This window comes from Hyaloscypha bicolor (assembly GCF_002865645.1).
Source record: "Hyaloscypha bicolor E unplaced genomic scaffold K444scaffold_50, whole genome shotgun sequence".
Taxonomy (NCBI): Eukaryota; Fungi; Ascomycota; class Leotiomycetes; order Helotiales; family Hyaloscyphaceae; genus Hyaloscypha; species Hyaloscypha bicolor.
The window spans coordinates 155,707-172,023 of record NW_020194552.1 but is presented as its reverse complement, the minus strand read 5'-3'; positions in this window follow the sequence as shown (position 1 = coordinate 172,023).

Here is a 16,317-nt window from a genome sequence, read left to right as displayed (position 1 = left end):
ATATTAACGAGCTCTTTATAGAATAATTAATTTGTAACTCTTACCTACTTTATAATAAGTAATTCTTCGGAATTATTAGCCTTTAAACTAATAATACCTTATTTATTAGAACTAATAATTTTATAAAGGCAAAGTAACTAAAGCTTTATAAGACTAAGTTTTTAGCTAAAAAGTATGAATTTCTTACTTTTGACTATAATCTTAAGTTTAATAGAGGTATTATCTATATAAATATTACTAGAATTACTCTTATATAAGAATACTAGTATAAAAACCTGTAATAAGTATATATAATAATATATAAACAGGTATTAGATATTATAGATCTAGTTTCCTATTTTAAATAAAGCTTATAATTAGAATTATATAGGTAATTAGAATTATATGAATTATATAAGATTATATTTCCTAGTTAAGTAAAGTACTTTACAGGCTTGGTTAAGTACTAGGGAATATATAAGAAAATGCTCCTAGCTTTAGAAAGAAATATTAATTAGTCTTTTATTAGAATTAATTCTTGGAATTAGTTATACTTGCAAGTATTACTTTATAGCTTACTTACCTTAATTACTTATATATTACCCTGCTATTATATATCTTATATTCTAATTAATCTAACCTTTAGAAAGTAGTTTATTATAAAGTAATTAAGCTATTAATAGATAAAATATTAATAGCTAGAGTATTAATTAGGAGAAGTGCCTCTATTATTACTAGGGCAACCTAATTAAATATCTAGGGAAGTACCCAGTTAAGTACCTTTTATATTACCTAATTAGGAGAAGGAAATAGAACTCAGATATTCCTAGAACTAGTAAATAGGATAATAATAATAGAGAAATTAGTAGCGGCTTGCTATTATATTACTAAGTTAGAAATAGAGATATAATAGAAAGAAGATCTAGAGAAGCTAGAAGCTTAGATCTATTATCTTAAAGATATTCGGATATCTAATATAAAACCCGTTATATTTCCGGTAATATTCTTAGTTTAAAGGGCTCCAAAAATCCGAGAACTACCTACTTACTAGAGAAAGAATATTAAAGAAGTCCAGGACTTCTTCTATTAGGTAAAATTAAAGTAGTATAAAGATAGCGGAATTACCTAGGCTACTAATATAGTAAAGATTATATATTATACTTTCTATTTTAAAGATATAGCTAGAGATATCTAGAAATATAGAAAGTAATTAGTAGGTATTAATACTATAGGTTAGAAGATCTTTATTAAATTTATAAAGAATTCTATTTTAGATCTAGAGAACTATAGTAATAATATTCTTACTAAGTTTAAGGATACTAAATAATAGCCAGGCTAAAGTATCTAAAGCTTTATATCTTATTTAAATAGCCTATTAGATAACTTAAAATATATAGGTTTATTATAAGAATAGAATAACTTATTTAGTAGCTTAAGGTAAGAAATCCGAGACGAGATTAATTATTAAGGAAATACTTTATAAAAGAGTAAAAAGCTTATTTCTACTATTATAAGAGTTAAGAATAATTTAAATCTATTTATTTAATAAGAATATAATAATAAACTAATAGAATAGTAAAAGAAAGAAAATAGGAAAAGAAAAGAAAAGAGATAATAAAAAGAAATAGAAGAGAAGTATATTCCTATTATAAGATTTATAAAACCGGAATAGTAAAGATATAATAATAGGATCTAATATAATACTTATATTAGAATCTATAAAACCGGATATAATTTGCTTTACTTATTAGAAAAAGAATTACTATATTACTACTTGCCCTAATTAAGGGAAACCGACTTGCTATAACTATAATAAGTCTGGCTATAAAACATATAAGTATCCAGAACTAAAGAAGCCGGGAAACGGGTATGCCTTATAGTAATTATATTCATTTATATTATGAAAAGCAAAGCTCCTAAAACGAGAATAGTAATTAAGATTACTATTAAGATAATAAAAGATAAATAAAGAATTAGAGTATTAGTAAACTCGGATAATGAGGCTAATTATATAAAGAGGAAATTAGCTTTAGATATAGGTATTTCATTAATATTAAGGGTAATTCCCTTATTCTTACTAGAGGAAAAAAGGATCTATTTATATGAAAATTATATTCTTGGGATTATTACTAAGAATATACTAGAGAATTAAAGAAAGACTAATATATATTTTATATTATATAATTTTAATCTGAACTATATTAATATAATACTTGAATTCCTATAGCTTTACTAGATTAATTCTCTAATTTCTTTTAGAGAAGTAATATAGAAATACTAGATTTGACTATAAAAGATTAAAGTTCTAAATACTAGAAAGTTTACTAAAGTAGTAAAATATAAGATATATATTTTTCTATTAATTATTTATCTTATAATAAATAGCTAAAAGATTACTACTATTATTATTAATAAAATAGTTATATTTCCTAAGAAATATTAGGACTTTTTCCGAGTATTTTCTATAAAGGCTATAGATATATTACCCGACTATTATATAATAAAGTATTATATAGATCTGAAACCAGAATTCTAATTACTATATAGTCTTATATATACTTTATTAGAAAGAGAGCTTAAAGTCTTTCGGGAATATCTTAATACTAGCCTAAAGAAGAAATAAATCCGTTATTTTACTAGCCTAGCTAGTACCTTAATTATATTTGTTCTAAAGAAAGAAGGCAGCCTATATCTATATATTAATTACTAGAATCTAAATAGAATTACTATTAAGAACTAAATACTATTATTACTTATTAGTAAGACTATAAATAGGCTTTATAGAATAAAGATATATATAAAGCTAGACTTAAAGAATACTTATTATTAGTTATAAATATAAGAGGATAATAAGTAAAAAATAGTATTTCGAATATATTATAAATATTTTAAGTATTATATTATATCTTTTAAACTATTTAATACTTTAGTAATATTCTAGATATATATTAATTATATATTAGTAGGCCTTATAAATATTATTTATATAGTTTATCTAGATAATAATTTAATTTATTTAGAAGATCTAGAATAATATATAATAATAGTCTAATATATATTCGAATAATTATAATAATACTAGCTTTTTATAAACTTAGTAAAATACAAGTTTAATATAAAGAAAATAGAGTTCCTGGGATTTATAATTAGCCTAGATAGTATAGAAATAAAAGCTAGTAGGATTATAGCTATTAGGAAATAGCCGGCCCTAAAGAATAATATCCGAGAAGTCTAAGTATTTCTGGGTTTTACTAATTTTTATTAGAGGTTTATTTATAAATATTTTAGGATAGTAAGAGAATTAACTAATTTATTAAAAACTAATAGAAATCTATAATATTATTTTAGCTAGATAAATAAGGTAAATAGGGCTTTTAAAAAGCTATAAATTATATTTATAATAGTACTAATTCTTTACTATTTTAACCTAGCCTTAAAAATTTATATAGAAATAGATATTTTAGGATTTGTAATTATAAGTATAATTTCCTAGTTCTTTAGTAAGAAAGTAAAAGCCAGATAATATTCTATTGCCTTTTATTTAAAGAAGATAACTATAATTAAGAGCAGATATAAGATATATAATTCTAAGCTTTTAGTTATTATTCTAGTATTTTATATTTACTAGTATTACCTAATATATACCTGATATACTATTATTATTAAGATAAATTATAATAACTTGAAATATTTTATAACTAAGAGAAAACTAAATAGTTAATAGATAAGATAGATAAAAAAGCTAGCTATTTTTAACTTTATTTTAGAATACTAGCCAGAATATAATAACCTTACTAATAGGCTATTAAGAAGACTAGACTTTATAGTAAATATAAATAAAAATACTTTATTACTTATATTTTATAATAAGCTATAGAATATAGAATAGAGAGCCCTATAAATAATAGTAATAAGATACTATACTATTTCTATAATACTATAATTTAAGGCCCAGGAAAAAGAAAATAAATACTTCTTAATTAGTAAGATATTAAGGAATTCTAAAAGAGAAGTTTATTTTAGTAATAGAATAATACTAGAGATATTACTACTTGAGCCTATTACTAATATAGCTAGTTATAAATAATATATACTACGAATTCTAGCTATATAAGTAGCTAGGTCCGAAATAGTATATAAGGAAAACAGAGAGATATTATTTAAACTACTATTATAATACTAAAGGCTTAATTTATTAGTATAATACTAGTAGTATAAATAGTTTTTAAAAGAGATTTCTACTAGAACTATTAAGACTTGGGAACTTAATATATCTAGGTTACTAAGATATCGGGATACTATTTATATACTAAATAAGCCGGCTCTTAAAAAAGAATTACTATAAGCTAACTATAATAATTCTATAGGTAGGCATTTTAGTACTAGTAAGATACTAGAGATTCTCTAGAAAAAGTACTTCTAGTAAAGTATAAAAAAAGATATAAAAGACTATATTAGAACTTGCCCTATATATTAATAAATTAAAATAAAGAAATATCTACTATATAATATATTTAGTTCGTTTCCTTTTCTTTCTAAGCTATAGCAAGAAATTACTATATACTTTATTATAGGGCTACTCTTTTCTAGATTTTATAGTAAGATATATAATTCTATACTTATTATTATTATTAGATATATAAAAATAATATAATATATTCTAATTACTAAAGAGATCTCAGCTCCTGAGTTAGTAGAGCTATTTATATATTATATTATTAAAGACTTTAATATACCTATAAATATAACCTCTAATAGAGAATCTGTTTTTATAAGCAAGTTCTAATCAAGTCTATACTTTTATTTAAAGGTTTAATAATAGCTAAATATAGTATTCTATTTATAAACTAATAGATAAACGGAGAATCTGAATTAAACTCTGGAATAGTACTTAAGGTACTAATCGTTTGGTGTTTCCCACTTATAATTCGCCTAGTATGCCTTATAGGTAAGAAATAGTAATATATAATAAATAGTAATATGCAAATCTGAGATTTTAGTAGAAATCTCTTCTTTTCTTCCTTTGAATTCTCACAACATAGTATAATAAAATAGTATCTAAGTATTAGAAATTAATTCCAAGATATAGGCCCTTTAGATTAGTAAATTTTAAGTCTAAAAGATTAAGGCATTATTATAATACAAATCTGCCCCATTTGCCTATATAAATTTTGATACGATTTGCATATTACTATTTATTACATATTGCTATCTCTTACCTATAAGGCATACTAAGCGAGTTAGAGGTGAGAACTACCAAATAATTATACTAGCTACTAGTAGAATAACTAGATAGTAAAGCTTATTCTTATAAAATTCATATATAATAATTCTATATATTTAATAATAGGAATTTCTCTATTCTATATATTATACGGATTTTATCCTAGTATTAAACTATATATTAAGGATAATATTTTAGAAAGAGGAGTACTAGTAATATAGGAAAGAATATAAAGAATTTAAGTAAAATAGAAGATACTAGAGAAGTAATAGTAAGAAGTAGTAAATATATAGAAAAAGTATTATAATAAGAAATATATTAATAAGGAATTTAATATATATAATAAAGTTATACTTTAAATAAAGAATATTTAATAGCTATAACCTAATATAAAGCTAATAAATAAATATCTTAATCTCTTTAAAATTCTGGAAGTTATAGGAATATATAAATAAGTATATTACTTAGAATTACTACTATTATATTAGATCTATAATATTTTCTATATTTCTCTTTTGGAACTATAGTACCCGTAAGCTAGTACTATAGTAAAACCAGAACTAGTCGAGATTAAGGGCAAAGAAGAATTCGAGGTAGAATCTATTATAGCCTATAGGAAAGATAGAAAAGAAAAGAAGTATCTTATTTATTAGAAGAGCTATTTACTAGTAAATAATATATAGGAACTACTAAGTAATCTAGAGAATATAGCTTAAGAATTATAAAAAATACTTAGAAAAAAGTAATATTATAATATTATTAGTTAAATAAAGATATAAAAAATAAATGCTTTTATTAGAAAACTATTAAAAACCATATATTTATTCTTGGAAAAAACATATAAAAATTATTAAGAACTCTAAAAATTCTAATTTCTATATCTTATAAATATCTTACCTTTATAATTACTCTCTATTATTCTTATTATTATTCTTATTAGAATTCTTTCGAGAAACAGGTAATAAATTAGCCTATAAAGCTATTAGCTATTAGTAAGAAATAAGGAAAAAGTAAGCTTATTTAATACTAAAGAATATTAATTATATTATTAAAAGTACTTTATATTTATACTAAGCTAGTAAGAATTACTTGACTTATTTCTTAGATTATTAGGGGAATCTATTAGCCTCGAATAATAGCTTTAATACGAGAAATATATACTATTTAGTATAGAAAAAGAATAATAATAGCCTTTTCTCTTTTGAGTAAAGAATAAGGAAAATGCTTATATATATTAATAGCTTAAAAAAGGTGGTTTAATTATATTATATATATTTAAGAAACCTTAAATAATATTAGAATAGGAAATAAATAAAAGAAATTATAACTTATAGAATTATATTTCTTATTCTTGAAATAGTAATAATTATATATTAAGTAATTATTACTTTTAATATAAGCAAGGTCGGGAAACTTGGTAATATTCTTGGAATATTAAAGATAATAAGAGCAAATTAAGGATATAAAAGTATTAGCTAAATAGGTAGTAATAAGCTAATAAATACTAAAAGAAGTATTTATCTTAATAAATAAAGAAGTAAAAAAGGAAATTAGAAGAGAACTTGAATAAAGCTTAAATAAAGCTTAAATAAAGCTTAAATAAAACTTAAAGAAGTTTAAAGAAGGCTTAAAGAAAGAAGATAAGGGACGAGGAGGAACTAGATATAGTATTATAGTTAAGGAAAGAAAAGATTAGTTAGTAGGAAAAAAGAAGCCTTTTTATAATATTCTTTCCCTAAATAGTAATTATAAATTCGGAACTAGCTCTATACTAGGAATATTTAGAAAATTCTAAAGAAGAGATTTATAAACGAACCAGAAAATCGGATTAATTTTTCCAAGCTCTTAGGCCTATAAAGTAATAATTTATTTATAAATAGAGGCTAAGTTAGGATTTATAAACTAATTAGAAAACCGGAAGAGCTTCCTGTCTAATAGTATATATTATACCCGTATTACTTTTATAAAAGGGAATTACTAGAGGTAATTTATAAGTTAGCTAGATAGGATTAGTAAACTATATTCTCAAGTCTATTACCTAGTATAATAATAAGGTAATTATAGGGAGTTTTAGAAAGAACTAATAGCCGGAAAAGTTTTAGGGAACTATTTATAAAGCTATTTATAGTTTTCTCAGGCCTTTTAGGAATAAGGGCCTAGAAAAAGAATTAATATAATAGATATATATAATAGTATATAAATAGGTATTAGATATTATAGATCTAGTTTCCTATTTTAGGTAAAGCTTATAATCGGAATTATATAGGTAATTGGAATTATATGAATTATATGGAATTATATTTCCTAGTTAAGTAAAGTACTTTATAGGCTTAGCTAAGTACTAGGAAATATATAGGGAAATACTTCTAGCTTTGGAAAGAAGTATTAATTAGTCTTTTATTAGAATTAATTCTTGGAATTAGTTATACTTACAAGTATTACTTTATAGCTTACTTATCTTAACTACTTATATATTACCCTATTATTATATATCTTATAAAACCTCCGAACTATTTCTATAAAGAATATTATTACTATAAGTAATAGAAGTATTATTTATTAAAATCTTTTTATTAAGAACTAATATATTACCTAATATATTAAAGAAGTATATATTATATTAGTTTATTAACTAAAAGCTTTATATAACCTATTAATTACTATTTAAGCTATTAAATTCTCGGAAACTAATATAAAGGCATTTAATAAGTATATTAAATAGTAAATTGAGAATATTACTAGAGAACTGAGATTTATAAAGCTAGTAAAGAAGTTCTTATATTTAATTATTTTTATAAATGCTTTATTTATAAATAATAGAGATCTTTTTTCCTAAATCGAATATATTCTAGTTCTAGTAAATAGAACTAGATATACTAATATTATTTACTAGTCTTTTACTAAATACAAGAGAGTTACTAGAAGTATTCTAGCTTTAGAACTCTATAATATGGCTTATGGTTTTAATATAGGTATTTTAGTTAAATCTATAATTAATAAAGTACTAGAAATGGAATTACTACTAGTTATTTATATGAATTCGAAGTCGTTATATAAATGCCTTATTAAATTGGGTACTACTCGAGAGAAATACCTAATAATTAATATAATATACCTCTGCTAGGTATATAAATAATAAGAGATTATAAAAGTTAAGTAGATTAAGGGAAAATCGAATCCTGCCGACTCTATAATAAAATCGAAGCTATTAAATATCCTTAAGTGCCTTATTAATATAAATACTATATAGTTAGATATAAAGAAATAAGTTAAATACAAATAAAGCAAGAAATAGATATATGAATAGGAGAATATATATAGAGATTCCTTTAGTATCTAGTATCTAAATATCTAATATCTGAGTATCTAGTACTAGGCCGGATTAGGGAATATGAACTTATAGAAGGGAAGGTTATATATAAAAGGCCGCGGCCTTTAGTATATAACTAAAACCTTAAAAATAATATAGATATATAGAGTATTTGGGGAATCTGGTACTAGGCCGGATTAGGGAACTTATATATAATTAGAGGAAAGTACTATTTTCTGTTTTTTGTGTTTTTAGAAAGTTTCTAGTATTAGTATAGCTATTTCTTTAGGAGTTATATATATAATTACGGGATACGAGATACGGGATATAAGTAATAGAATATAGGTAATAGAATATAAGTAATGAGATATGAGATACGGGATATAGTTATATAACCTCGTATCTTATTAGTAACTCGACTAGTAAACTAGACCCCTTTAGGCTTAGTAGATTTAGGGATCGCATATTAATACTATAATACTATAATTCCTATTTCTAAAGAATAACTTTACTAATTATATACAAATAGTATTTCACGATTTATATAATAGTATTATATATTACTAGTAAACTAACAAAAATATATTATGAATTTTAATACTTTTAAATAATTTAATTTTATAGGAATTATTAATTTAATATAAGATCGGATAAGGCCCGGCTATTTAGTAGTTTATTTTATAATTAGAATATTATATTTTCTATTTCTTTATTAATATATATATTTTATTTCTTATTTTAAAGTCTATAGAATAATATTTAATATTAGTATATTTCTTTATTTTCTTTTATATTAATTCTATATTTTTCTTATTTCTTTTTATAATATTCTCTATTTATCTAGTAATTTATTAAGCCTTTATTTTATTTAGCTTATTTTAGGATATAGTTATTAGGGTTAATTAGTTAAAGAAAATTTATAAAAGCCTATTATTAAAGAGTTTATATAGAAATATATTAATAGAATTATATAAGAAAATAAATATAATTAATTATTAGTAAATACTTATTTTAGTTATTTTAGTAATATATAATATATAAATATAATTATTAATTAATATATTAGTTTATAATTTCTATTTATTTATTAGTTTATAAATAATAGAGGCTAAAGAGCTATAATAATAATAGATAGTTTAGAAATATATTCTTATTATATTCTTTATTATAGTTATTTTATAATAAAATATAAAAATAGCTTATTTATTTAATTAGTTAATTATAATATATATAGTATTATAGCCAGATTTTAAATCAGATATTAATTTGAAATCTATTATAATATATTACTATAAATAATTCGGAACTAGTAAAAAATAAAGTAAATTAGGGGTTTTATTTCTTAGAATATTTATTTTATTATAGACTTAGTTATAAGCTTTATAAATTAAATCTATATATAGTTATTTATCTAGTATTATAAATTATTTATAATATAATAGTAATTTATCTTTTATAATAAAATTAATATTATCTTATTAAGTCTATTTATAAAGGGCTTATAAAGAAAAGGCTTTATAATTATTTTATAGAATTTACTTAATTAATTTATTTATTTTATTAAAATTATTATTATTATTTTAAAAAAGAAAATTAATTTTAATTTTAATATTAAGATTTCGAAATATTTTTAAGTTAATTTAGTTTTTTTTAAAAAAAAGCTTTAATATAATATTTCTCTTTTATTTTATTTTATTATATAATTTTATTATTTTAATATATTAAAATATTAGCTTTTATATTCTATTTACCGGATTTATATTAGATAATAAAATAGTATTTAGCTAAGGCTTTAGCCTATTTAGCTTATTTATTTATAAGCTTCTTTATTATTATAAAATATTATAAAATATTACTTATTTTTATATTATTAGAAAAAGATATTAGTAATAATACTATTTAAGATATTAGTTTTAATTATTAATTATTATTCTAAATTATAATAATAAAATAGATTTTAAATCTTATTAAATAAAAAGAAAATATTCGTATATATAAGATTTAATAAAGGCTTAATAATTTTATTATAATTATAAATAAATCTTTTATAGAAGTTATAGAATCCTAAAAAGGCTTATATTTCTTTTATAGTTTAAAAAGCTTTCTAATTCTTTATAATAGTAGCCTTTTTAGAATTAATTTTAATATTATTTATAAAAATAATAAAGCTAAGATATTTTATATATATAATATGAAATTTATATTTCTTAATATTTACTTATAAGCCTATATTTTAGAAATACTAAAGAATCTTTTTTATATAAAGTTTATATTCTAATTTATTATTAAAATAATTAAATAAAATATTATTTATATAATATTAATAAGTAATTAGCCTATTAATTAATCTAAAAAAATAAAATCTTATATTTATATATTCTATAATATATATAAAATATTATTAATTTTTCTAATTTAGGATTTATATGAATTTAGTAAAAAGCTAAATAAATATTAAGCTTTATAAAGATTTTGGCTTAACTAATTCTAGCTAAAGTTTTATTAGTAAAAGAAAAAGAATAATAGTTTTTATAAGTAATCTAGTTAAGCTTTTAATAATTAATATAGAATTATAAGCTTCTATTAGACTTTCTTATAAAAAGAATAGAAGCTATAAATAATAAAGCCCTTATTAAGATTCTTTAGGAAATATTTCTTTATAACTTCTAATTCTATTATTATTATTTTATATAAAAGATTATATTTCAGGTATTTTTTGCTTTTTTTTAATTATATCTTATAATTATATAATTAATAGAAAAGTAGAATATTAGAAGCTTTTTAAAAAAAAAATATTATTAAACTTAATATATTATTCGGGAATAATAAAATCTTTAATATTAGCTTTTAAAAAGAACTTTCTTTATTATTTAAAAAAACTATTAATTTTATAGAAGCTTATAATAAAGGCTTTATTCTCGGGTTATTAAAGGTTATAATATATATTTATAGAACTAATACTAGTAATCTTAATAATAAAAGCTTTTATTAGCTTTTTTTCTATATATAATCTTTTCTAATATAAGATATTTATAAGGCAAATAATACTAACTAGAGAGTTTTCTATTTAATAATAGCTATTTTAAGTATTCTATTTATAGAAGTATTTAATTTTCGGCTTTTAAGAAATAAAAGTAATTAGTATTAGTTTAGGTTCTTTATTTAAATCTAATTTAGAATTAATAGAATTATATTCGAAAATAGTATTATTAGTAAAGCTAGTATATAAAAAAGAATTAATAGTAGAGTTATTCTCTATATTATAGTTTTTAATAGAGGCTTATTTTCTAGCTATTTATTATTAGTTCTTTTTATTAAATATATAATTTCTAGCTTTAATATTTATTTAATAATTAAAATAAAAAGTATATTTTAGAATAGGAAATAGAGTCTTTTAAAATATAAGAATTTTTTATATAACTAAAAGTAATAGAAAAGAATCTCGGGCTATATTAAATATTAGTTTTAAATATTAAAAAGTAAATTAAAGTATTTTAGCTATTTATAGCCGAGAATAAAATTATAAAATCTAAGTTTAAGAATTAATAAAAGAATATTATATTATTATTTCTAGTTAATAATAAAATATATTTTTAAGAAATAGATAATACAAGTTCCTAGCTTATTATTATATTTTTTAATATTAATAAACTTAGATAAATTCTAGAATTTGAAATTAAAAAAAAATATATATTTATAATAAAAAAAGCATTAATAAATATAAAACTATTTATTTCAGAGTTAATAAAAGAAGAAATATTTATTAAATATTTATTATAAAATAAGCTATAGAATATAGTTAAGTATAGTTCTTTTATTAACTAATTTAGGTTAATTTCTATAAAATTAATTTCATGTTTATCTAAAAAGAAGTTTTTTTCTAGATATTTTTATTTCCTAATATATTATTTATATTAGCCTCTATAAGCTTATTATTTTTTTCTAGTTCCTTAATATTAGTAATATACTTTAGTACTAGATAATTACGGGCTATATAACTAGTCTAAGAATAGTTAAAGCAAGTTAAAATTAAAGCGGAAATGCCTTTTCTTTTAATAACTAATTTACTAATAATTAAAGATATTCGAACTAGTATAAAAATACGAGAAATTATTATATAAAGCTTGAAAATAGTAAATATAAAGATATTAGAAGTAGTAAAAATTAGAAAAGTAGTTATAGCTTGAGTCTTAATATACTTTTTAAGGTTTTTATAAGTTTATAATATTTTTATTTCGGAATTAATTAATAAAGCTATATAATATAGATTATAAAACATATAAATAAAATAGTACTAGCTTATAAGTTATTCTTAAAAAAGAAGTATTAACTTATTATATAGCTTATTAAAATAGTTTTATAAATAGATTTAAGCTTTATTTATTAAATAAATAAACTTAGTCTTAAATTTATAAAAGATTTAAATCTTATTTATTTATAGCTTTTTATATTTAGTTTCATATATATAATAAGAATTAATAAAGTATTTATTAAAATAATTAATTATTTCTATAGCTATTTTAAAAGAATTAATAGTATTAAACTTATATTAAATAATATTAGATATTACTTTTTATATAATTAAAAATATAATATATATAAGTATTTTTATTTATATAATAGTTTATATTAACTTTGAATTTATTAATAATCTGGATTTACTAATAGTTATAAATTAAGTTTTTACTATTATTAAGCTTTAAAAAATCCGGAATCTTTATAGAATAAAACTTACTATATTTAGGAATTTTTCTGGCCGGATATATTTATTTAATAAAAGGAATTAGGAAATTAGATATCGTATTATAATACTTAAATTAGAAATATATATTACCTGAAATGTAATTTCTATTAATAGAATTTTCTCGGAGAATTTTCTTTATATTAAGTAAATAAGCTAGATTAGTAGCCAAGCTATTTAGGGTTATATAATTAGTCTGGATATTTATTTAGATCTTGATTTAGGCTTATTATAATATAAGTATATTAGAATAAATATTAGATAGAATAAGAAAATTTTCTGAAATAAAAGGTTTTATTCTAGAAGTATTCTTAGTACTAGATATAAGAAATAGAATTATAGGATATAAATAAAGACTTTTAGAAGAACTATTAGTATAAAAGGCTATATTAAAGTATTAGATATATATAATTTATATATATAAAGTTATTTTTTAGAAATAAATAATTATTTTAGAAAAGATATTCTAAAACCTTTTTAGATAAAAAGAAAAAGCTTAGTTTAATATTATAGCCCTATAAAGGAAGTCTATAAATAAGGTATTTATAAAAGAACTATTTATTAAAAAAACTAAGCTAAAGAGAAAAAGAAGTCTCGAATTAAGGTTTCTTAAGTATTTATAATTCCTTACTTATAACTTAGTCTAATAGGGCTTAATATTCTAAATTTCTCAGAATATAGCTTTCTTTAGCTTTATTATATATAATTATTATATAACTTCAAATATTAAATACTAAGCTTAGATATTAAATACTAGATATTAAGTTTAGATAAATATAAAATTATAATAGGAATTATATAAAGAAAAATATAAGATTTATAATAGCTATTAATATTTATATTAAATATTACTATTTCTCTAATTATATCTATTATCTTATTAAAAGCCTTTATTTATTTAGAAGTAATTAATATATATTAGAGGTTATATTAATTAATAAAGCGAAAATTAATTATTTTATATAATATATATAAAATACTCTTTATTAATTATTACTAATATAAAAAAAGAAAATTTAATTATATTTTTTCGAAATTAATTTTAAGTTTATTAATCTAATTTTATTTTTATATATTTTTAATAGTAATTTTTATTAGAAGCTAGTTTTTTTCTAAATTAAATAAATTTAATTTTTTTTATTTATTTCTATTTTTATTTAAAATATTATTATTCTTTTTTTTTAGTTATTTTTATCTTTTTTAAGATTATTTTTAATATTTTAATATTTTTTACTTTTATTTTTAATTATTTTTTCTTCTTTTATTTCCTTTATTTACTAATTCGAAAAAAGGAATTAAAATATAGCTTTATTTAATAGTTATATATAAAATAATTATTTTAATTATATTAAAAGTAAAGTCTTTTTCTCTTTTACTAATTAATTTTATTTTAAAAGGCCTAATTAAAAATATTCTTTAATTATTATTTTATATTATTTATAATAAGCTTCTATTTTATTAATTAAATAAATATAATAGCTTTAGATAAAAAAGGGCTTTTGGGCTTTTTATTTAACTAGTTCGAATAATAAGCTTTTATATTCTTGATTTTAGCTATCTAATTATTAATTATTTATAACTAGAAATAGTATTTCTTATATAATTCTTTTTCTTTTATTTCTATTATTTCTTTTATAAATTCAGTTATAATAATAGTTTTAAAAAAAAATTTAAATTTTTTTTTATTATTTCTATTTCTTTACTACTAAAATTAAGTAATTAAAATTATTTAAGAATTTGCCTAAGGAAATTAATCTTTACTAAATTTGGTTTAATTCTTTTAAGGCCTTTTATTACTTTTATAAGTTACGAAAAGTCAGATTTATTTATTTAAATAATTCTTTAATTATAATTTTTTTTTAGATATATTTTAGCTATAAATATATTTGATTTATTATTCTTTTAAATAAGTATTTAAACCTATATTAAATTCTCTTTTTCTTTTTATTAATTACCTTTTTATTAATTTCTAGCTTTATTTATAAAAGTTCTTTAAATTAGAAATATAGGACCAAGTTATTTCTATTAAATTTATTAGAGTTTAAAAGGCAAGCTTTTAGTTATTTTATAAAAGAAAATTAAGGAAATATTTATATTTATAAGAAATTCGGGATTATTATATATTTATTAATTAATTTAATTTATATAACTAGATTTACTATTAAGTTTATTTATTATATAGCTAGTTTTAATAACTATTAGAACTATATTATAAAAGCTTCTTATAGCTATTAAGGGACTTTATTTATTATTTTGGCTTTATATAGCTATTTATTTATTTAATTAATTATTAGAAGTTTTATTTCTAAATCTTTATATAATAAAAAAATCTAATAGTTTTCTTTTCTTAAACCGGGCTTAAGAAAACCCAAATAATTCCTAATATTAATTAATTAAATTAGTATTCTGGCTTCTATATATAATTTTGAATATTATTTATTATTAGCTTTTATATATTTCAAAGTTTTATTAGAATATTAGCTTTATAAATAATTTCGAATTAAGTTTATTTCTAGCTTTATTTATTTCGAACTTTGTTTTCTATATATAAATTCAGGTATTTCTTATTTTTAATTTCATATATTATAGTACGGCAAGCCGTATTCTATTAAAATCGCTTTGTTTTAACGGTTTTAATATTTTGGTTACATGGCAAAGGCTGGGGCCTTTTGCACGTGACTTGCGGAAATCACATAAGAAAGCTGGTTTTTCTATAGTTCTAGATAATAATCCCTCTTCTATATTTAATTAATTAAGCTTTTATATACTATATACTATTTATACTTTACTATTTATACTTTTAATCTTATTATTTTGCTATTAAGTCACGTTTTATACTCTAATATACTTTATATAAGTTTTTGTTTTATTATAGTTTCCCTCTTATAATATATATAATCTCTAGTTAATAAAAATAAAATAAAAAGAATTCTAATATTACGGGCTAGGCCTTTATATAAAAAAGACTAATAGTTTAATTAATTAATTAAAATTCTTTAAAGAAAAAATAAAAATAAAAATAAAAGAAATAGAATTATATTCTTTAAAATATTTAAGCTTTCT